The following is a 9,094-nucleotide window of genomic DNA, read 5'->3' on the forward strand; positions in this document are numbered from 1 at the left end:
ACACTGTGTTGTGAGAAGCAGCAAGAGCACAGCTGGATGTTCCGACTCCAGATCTGAGGTGTCGGCAAGGCAGACATTTAAGAAAATAACTAAATACTGAGGTTCATTAGACCATGTAATATTTAAAGCAGGGTTGAATTTGTCTCATGAACTCTGTCCTGTGTGGTAAAATTCCAACTGTATGTCTGCCTGCCCCACTATTAATCACTTTTTGGATCAAGAGACAAAATCACCTCTCCAACATTCTTAAGTAAATGTGTGTTTTTTCCATAAACAAATAAAGAAATCAAAACTATTTAACTTGTTGATTTGTCCAAATTATCTCATCTCAGATATAATGACTATCCCAAATATTAACAGGAACTAGTCTCTGTAACATCTGCACCTATTTTAAAGCTGTTATTTTCTTCAGTCTTACATTGTACTGGTGGCAGTCTTTAATGGTTAAAAAGAGTAGCAAAGGAGTAAAGCCTGGGCAATCTCGCCCATCTTCACCTGACCTATTTTAGATTCTCATAACTGTCAAAAGAAACAGAGAAACCAACTGTTGCCACACATTGTGAGGCCTTCATTGATAAACTCTGACAGAACCCTGTCAAGCTTCAAAGTAATTTTCAGCAGAAATTAATACCCTGTATTAGAGTCATTTTCAGAAGAAATTAAGTAAGTGCACTGAAGTAATTTATGCCACCATTTCCAAAAGGAATAATAGTTGATTCTGTATTTGTAATAAAAAGTATTCATAACTGAAAATTAAATCCCAGATTGTGTCAGTTCAAATTTGGTCATTATGCTTCATATAAAGAAAAAAGCAAAACATTTATCATCAAGTATCAGTCCAACCAGAGTTTCAAAGTACCTGTATTGGAAAAATATCTGGAGGTGTGCTCACAAGTCATGAACATCATTCCTAGGTACTGAGAATTTTGATAATGTATAGCCATTATATACATACATAAATATTATATAACATTTATATTTGTGATAGGTTAAAATGTTCTACTTAAGCATCAATATTTGTATCTAACTGAGCATAGCAGTCCTCAAGGTAAGCTTAAGCCCCTGGGGACTTTTTTCCTTTTTTTTTTTTTTCTTCTGGAATACTACATTTTTAAACAGTTTTGATATTTCATAATATAGTTTGTGACAGGGCTATTTCACCATTCACTAACGTGGGCTGCGGTGTCATCACATAGTCCCTAACACTGTGTCAGTGTGAGTCTATGGAGAAGGCATCAAGATGTCAACATATTCCGAAAGGGGAAAGAGTGTCAGTGCAAGTTTGCAGAGACACGGTGGTGTGTGGAGGGGAAGAGAAACGACATGGTATCTGTGGCTGCACAACACTGCTGGACAAAGACATGCTCATCCCAGCAGCCTTTGAAGAAGCATGTGCAGTATTCGAGAGGAAGCAACCAGGTAATTGTGATATTTTCAACCATTAAGGAGTATTTAAATAAAAAATTTTAAATACCTGATCTATAACAAGAAGTCTCACCATAGTGAGAGCAGAGGATTGGGAAGTGGCACACTCATGTGTGTTTAAGAAGAGGGGAGATGAACAGTCTCTTGGGATGTGCGTTACGGTCCTTGAGAGGTTTCCTTCCTGCCCTTTCCTGGTCAGTGGAGGGTGCAGCATCCTCCTGAAGGGTCTGCACAACCTGTGGGCAGCTCAGAACCGCAGCCAGCAATGCCAGGTGTCCTGGGTTGCAGTGTATTCTACTACCATCCTCATGAGCTGTTGAAAGCAGGTGGGGCAGTGTTTCCTTGCCTCCTCCCTCCGGACAATCTTCTGATCAACAACCCATCAATGCCATGCCACGAGACTCAGAGATAACTCCCTCTGGACCATCTTCTCTTAATGGCTCATCAACGCCTGGCCCCATGACTCATCATCCCATTGTGAGATGCTCCACCCAGAGGGAGGAACCAAGCATTCCATCCTGGATATAATCTGAGACTCCGAACACCACAGACCCCCCTTTCCACTGGATTCCCAGAGGACAGGAGCTACATAGCCACCACTGGACCTTCCAAGGAAGAGCAGACCCCTTCTACAGGATCACTGCTTCAACAGAACCACATCCACCACTTCAGGAGGACTGCACCCACCATTTTATCAGACTGCTACCACCACCCTGACTACCAGGGTGTCAGGTTGTATCCTGACTCTGTCAATTTGAACCAGTGTTTTCTGCCTTTCCCCCCCCCCCCCCCCCCCTATTAAATTGTTATTCTTACTTGGTGCCTCCCACTGGTTTGTTTTCAAACCTGTACACCAGGCAAGAGTCTCCTTCTGGAACCAAGGGACTGCATTCACCACATCAGGGCAGAGACAATGCTCGTGGTGCATGGTGCTATCCACTGATTTCACTCTTTGAAGTCACTGAAGGCAGATTGAAAGGTTTATTTATATTTAAGCAACTGGCCAAAGCCCTCAGGAATGCACAGCTCCACCAGTCTCTGCAAGTGTTTGTCTTTCCTCACCCCAACCACGTTTCATAAAATATCCATCCCTGCAACTCCCCTTCCCACGTGCTGCCTCTTCTCCCAGCTGTGCCGAGCTCTGTCCAGTGTTGTGAACAGGGAGCCTTCCCATAGCCCTGTTCCCTGTACGCTCTTGGAAAGGGCGCCCCACCATTTCATGAGTGCAGCTCTGCAGTGTTGAGTTACATTTTTTTAGCCCAGACATCTGGAATGTGTCATATAGAGGCCAGATTTGAGAAGTATCTTCATTTTATGCTGCCTGCAGGAAGGAGGAAGGCAGAGGGTTCACATTACTGCAGCACAGATGAGCTCTAATAATTTTTTTGTTAAATTAGTGGACGATGTAAAGGTGCCTGTTAACACGTGGTCCACCAAAGTCCTTTCTGACCCTCAGTAAGGAAGTTCCTCCATCAACATTTGTTCATCAGAGTAAAACTGATGCAAAGGAATATGTACAGCTTGCTGTGACCTGAATAGGACCAGGTTTCATAGGTACTTCCATATTTTAGGAATGGATGCTTACTTTCTTCAAGAGTTTTGAAGGTCAGTTATCTAAAGTGATTGAGGCAACTAAAATCCTAAGATTCAGAAAACTTCAGGCAGGGGCAGGATTCCAAAGCACCCAGCTGCCACACTCGGACTGGTAGTGTAAATGTGTGTCAAAATCAGGTGCTCTCTGCCCTCTCCCCCGCTGACAAATGGGACTCTGGAGGTCCAACCACACCACTGGGTGTTGTAAAAATAAGAATAAAAACAAAAAAAAAAGTCTTACTACATTCATTTATCAGTGCAAAATGGAAAACAACCCAGAGCTCAGTACAGCCAAACAGATGAAAGATGCAATCGTCCTGACCTTGGGTGGTGGGTTTTTTCCACCCTTTTGCTGTGCTTTCTTAGGGAGGGATTTTCGTCATTACCACAGGCGAGGTCTCCTGGGCACGGAGCTGCGGCTGCTGCCGAGAGCGGTGAAGCCAAACCCACCACTGGTGCAGCTCCACCAAAGCTCCCAGCCTCACAGAAGGGACTAATTTGGCCTTGTGTATTTTGAATAAATTGTTAACTCTTCTCGGCATGAAGAAGTGATTATTGAAAAGTTTGCCTCCACATACAAATGCAAATGACAGTCGAAGAACACGTGAATGTTAATCTTCCAAACCAAGTACGTAGACAAATGCTAGTCATTAGAAACATTTCCGTGCATTTATATTAGGCTGTCCTCTAAAAGACTTTTCAGACAAATATGTCATCAAGATATTCAAAACCATGTAATCTTATCCAAAGTTTCATCTATCAACAGTACAGTTTTCATCTCTCGCAGCTGTGTGTCAGAATGTGCAGGCAGATTAGCCAGCTGATAGCAAGGGGGGAAGGGAAACAGGGGCTCTGTCATCATCAAGAAATACTGCTGGGGAGAAGAGAATCTTGCTGTTGATTTTTAAAAAATCTCCCCAAGAACCCTTTCTGTGCAGGGATGCAGAGGATATTTGCAAAGACTTTAATTTTTTGATGGGGAGTTGCTGTTTGCCCCTGCTCAAAGCCCCCCTCCCCCTGCTTCCCCTTCCCTGCAGAGAGTAAGTTCTCATAACAAAAAACATCCTGAGCACAACTGTGTATCTGGTATCTGTGGCAAAGCGTCTCCCTCCACGGCAGATTAATTCACCAGATTTCTTGTGCCTTCACAGGCCCGCAGAGAGCCTGATAAAACCCAAATCCAGATGGTTTTGAATTCCAGCTGCACCCTTCACCTTCCTCGAAGGGCAAATCCCCACACGGGTCCCTTCTCCTCCCAGAGCCAGAGGGATCACCTGGGGGAAAAGAAAAAAAAGTTTACATTAACACTTTTCAGCAAATTCCGTAATTCTGTTGTTTCAAGGAGAGAGATGAATGATGACATATATGGGCTTCTGATAAAGATACAAAGAGATAGGGCTAAAACACACAGTAAAATGCTGTGAAATTATTCCCCAATAAGAGATTCAATATGCTGCCACTGTTGTCTATAAGACAATGTCTTTGAATCCATGCATATGAATTCATGCATAATCTTTGAGTGTATTCATTTTTTAATACATTCTTTCAAGTGGATTTTAGCATTACTGAGTAGCTCTAGCTTGACAGCATTTGAAGAAAATGTTTTCAAATTTGGGGGAGAGGGAAAGTTTTTAAAAACCGCAGAAGAGCAGTGAGGACTTGACATTGCCTAAAATAGGCTCCTGATTTTCTGGGTATCTTTGAAACCTCTTCTCAAAGTGAAATCCTAAATCTCCATGTTTAGTGACACAAATCTAGTGCCTTGATTTTCAGAGTCTCAAATACAGTTTGTGCTGACCACATAGAATATTTAGCATGTCTGAACATCACCTGTCCCAACAAAACCATCTGCAGGTTTTGGGGTTACATTTTTCTTTTGTGCTTTTGGCATAAACATTCCTTCCCCAGGAACAGACAGAAACAAGGAGAGTGCTTAGCCATTTGCCAGGGACTCTGATTTCAGCCTAAAGGTATATTTCAGCAGAAAGAAATCTGTTTTGGTGGAGAATCCTACAACATGAACACCTCCCAGCAGCGGGGACTGAAGCTAGCTGATGTCAGTGTAGACACCAGACCATCTGCAGGGATTGGGGTACAAGTCACCACAGCCACAACTGAGGGAGCTGAGCACTAAGGGAGGCAGAACCCCAGATCTTGCCCGGATTCCTCTGAGCTTGTCTGCTTCCTTAACTCCAGTACCAAATCCATCTTTCTAATGGGAGCGTAATGCTTACCCTATTCCCCTAATTTTTCCCTCAGCCTTGAAAATCTGGTTTGAAGGCACTTGAGTGAAAAAACAGTTGGAACACAGAGAAAGAGCCTTTTGAGAGCCAACATGGAGGTGTCCAGTGAGAGAGGAAGGAGAAGTTGTCCACTAAAACACACCCCTTAAATGCAAAAGCAAAATTTAACATTGCTGGAAAAGGAGCCCCAGTATGGAATTTCTTAAGGCTTCACTTGATGAACTCTAATTTTAAACTCAAAAACATTTTAAAAACACTTATTTTGTTTTTTCCTTGGAAAATTATCATTGTCTCCTCTGAAGAGAAATGAAAAAGAAACAAGGAGTGGGGTGGGAAGGGGAAGACACATTATGTGATGAAACAAGACGTTGCTCCCAGCCTGGGGCTCACTGCCTGGGCACACACTCCTGCCTGCCAGCCAAGGTCCCCTGGGTCAAATCTCAGCTGTAGAGACTGCCCTGAGCTAGTGTTTACCTAGAAGAGCCATTGCAGCCTCTCAGGAAATAATCCACATTTCCAAATGAGCCTGCATGCCCAAATATTTATTTGCTAGTTAGGTGGTAATGGCTTTAGAGTGGTTGTCACAGCCTTTTGGGGACTGTGTGCAACTTGTACAGCTACACAGGGTTTGTGCACCAGGTGAGGCATTAATCTGGTTAGTTGGAGTACTATGGTCTGTCCACAAATCATTAATGCTGGCTCCAGTGCTGAACACTGTTAACACATGTACTTCAGGGCTGGTCAGTCAGCCCAGTCCCACATAACAGATATTTAGCCCAGAGAGGTCTGCAGACCATACCCAATCCCATCTTTATTGCTGTTCATGCTGCTGGAGCAGCAGAAACCAGTGCAAGGCATGGGACCATGGGAGGAGGCCTAGGAGCTATGGCTTCAGCAAGGAGGAGAGTGAGAGATCTGCCAAAACAAGCAGGGGTGGTGTGGCTTTCAGAAGGCACGGGCATTGAGCAGCAGGGAGCAGAGCTTTCTGGAGTGGTGTTTAAAGATGGCTTAGGAAACAGGCTTTGATTTTAGCAGCCGGTTCTACCAACAGAGACCAAACTGCCCTCGGCACAGCTCTGTCCTTTTTCTTCGCCTACACACTGCCACAAGCCACAAAGCACTCACCGAGACTCTATAACAAACTTAACTTCAAAAGACCAAAAGCCACAAGAAACATAATGTCCCACAAGAAGGGAGCAGGAGCACAAAGAGAGATAGTAGTAGTGATTTCCCCAGATTCCTTTCTGTGAAAAGAGAGAAGTGGGCAGCCAGGAGGTTTATGATATACTTCCACATCTTCTTTCACTTCCCAGAGCTGCTCCAGCTCCCTTTAAGGGTTCCCAGATTCAACCAGGGAGTACAGAAATACAACAAGCACTCCAAGTAATCATGCAGAAGATTCTTGCTTCAAGTGAGTACTGGGAACCCCTTTCTAACCTCACCAGAGCTGTCTTACAGAGGCAAACAAACAACGAATGGCAGGAGTTCTGCTCTCCCCATGGCCATGGCCATGTTCAGCTCTGAGGGATGCCAACGGAATCTGTGAGGATGCATTCTAAGGCTGGTGTTCCCTCTCTCAGTCTTGACACCTGTCTTTTTTCTCAGAATGGCTGGAGTCAAGGATGTGGTCTTGACTTTGCCTCCACTGACAGCAGCGTGGAGATTCCATTAAGGAATCTGCTCTTGGAGGCTTATTGGAAAAAGTTGCTGGCACAAGATGTGATTGCTGGGTGTACATCCCTGCCCCATGGCCTGCCTCTGCCTTCAGCAGTGCTCACAGTCCCCTCTCACAGGAGAGGAGAACACAGAGGCTGCTCTTTAGGGAAGGACATTTTCCCCCACTAAAGCACTGGTAGTACCACTGGCAGTGAGTAGAGTGTCATCTGCGGTTTACACATCACAGGCATAATCAAAACAGCTCCCCTCCTAACACATAACAGACAGAATGTCACTGAGATGGATTTGCCATTGGCTCATTCCCCTGCACAGCCCAGATTAAAACCAGAACAGAAAAAAACCCCCAGTGTTGTGTGTAATCAGGATGTGAACACCGACCCAGAAGTTGCACATCCCACACTAGACAAGCCAAGTCGTACAGAGATAACAGAAGTTCAATAACTCCTTCAGCAGATTGAGCACTTGATTACTCTGAACAATCTGCTTCAAAGAGCTGCAGCCTTGCCAGGGCAGATTCATTTACCCTTCCTCAAGCCAGGAAGCCACCTCTGATGCTGCACCATGGGCTGGGAAGCCTCCAAACAGCTCCAGGAACTCCTGAAGGTGCTTTTGTCCTGGAGAGGATGTCTCTTCAGACGTGGTAAACTCAGCCTGCTTTCAGAAGGTTTTTCAGGCCAACAGAGGCACCTGAAGACTTAGAGAAAGATGACACTGCCAGATGGCACGGCCCAGGGAGAGGATGAAATGAAGGCTGCGGGGGATGTGTACACTGATTTCTCCAAAGACTTATAACCACGATGAAGAAAGAAATAGCTCTGCCACAAGAGAGTCTGATGAGAAAAGTCATTTGCTACTGAAATGTAATTTTAAAAATGTATTTAATACCACTTAACAACACAAGCCTGTAATATCCTCTTATCTAAACTGCTTGTGGATTACTTGCTTTTCACTTACTAACCTACCCAATAATTTCTACAAAAAATAAAAATACAGGTCAGGCTTTTGCTACCAGATTTAGTTATTTTACTACCAGACAAAGATGAGCCAGAATGGTTATCAAGAAAAATAAGGGGGGAAAAGAGAATTGGGAAATCTTAGACATTGTATTAAAACAACAGTTTTTAGGGTGTTTGATTTACTATTCAACTGTGCACAGCTGCTGCTGTGAGAAATAGGAAGCATGCCAAGGGAAAGAGATGGGGGAAAAAATTAACGGGTGGGGGAGGTTTGCAGAATCAACTGGTTAATGAGATATGAAATTTTTTATGAGTAAGCCCCTGCTGAAAAGCACTTGTTTGTTTGAACCAGCTTACTGCTTACCCACTGACACGGCAATGCGGGTTCTCTCTCCCAGCGACTTAATCACCAAATGCGAAATTTAGATAGCATTTGGGTTTTTCATGCACTGGTTTAGATTCTCTGTGCTTCCCCCTCCTTATCTTGGAGCAAGCTAAAACCTGCTGGGGTCCTGGCACAGGTTCCTCCTCTCTGCAGGCTGCAGTGTTCTGTGTGAAGGGGAGCACTTTCCATGGGGAGGGCAGTAAATGACTCGAGTCCTACCATGGTGTAGGGAGGAATCTCAACACAGTGAGGTAAGAGCTGTGGGTTTGAATGCCTTCAGGAGGAGAACAGGAGGAAAGTGGTGCTCTCAGCATCCCAGGCTGGTTCCACCTTCCCTACTGCCGCATTACAGAGCAGAGAAGAGCTTTCCTTTCTCTACTTTTAGGGGAAGGATTCAGGTTTCCAATGTCCATGGAAGATGCACAACCAGGATTTTTTGAAAAAGGAAAGCTCTCTGCTTGGTCCTGAGGAAGGCCCCTAAATCTTTTAGAAATCCACACCCTTTCACTTGGGTTTCCCTATAGGGCCGCTTAGGCAGTCCCCTGCTGACTGTCCTCACCTATATGAATCCCATTCCTGGGCTCTGAGCATTTTGCGGACACTTCACCTGGAAACCTAAGCAACAAAGTCAGGATTATTCAGCACCCTGAATTTAGGAACTATTTTACTGCATCTCAATCTCTTTTCACATAACCTAAACCTTGTTTTGTAGTCCAAGGGAAAAAATACTGCAGTTTCCTTAGAATGAGCTTGACTTGTTTGCAATGATTTCTTGGATTATATTTTTCCCAATTTCTCCTATGAGAAGCCCCATC

Source organism: Coloeus monedula (genome assembly GCF_965178545.1).
Source record: "Coloeus monedula genome assembly, chromosome: 13".
Classification (NCBI taxonomy): Eukaryota; Metazoa; Chordata; class Aves; order Passeriformes; family Corvidae; genus Coloeus; species Coloeus monedula.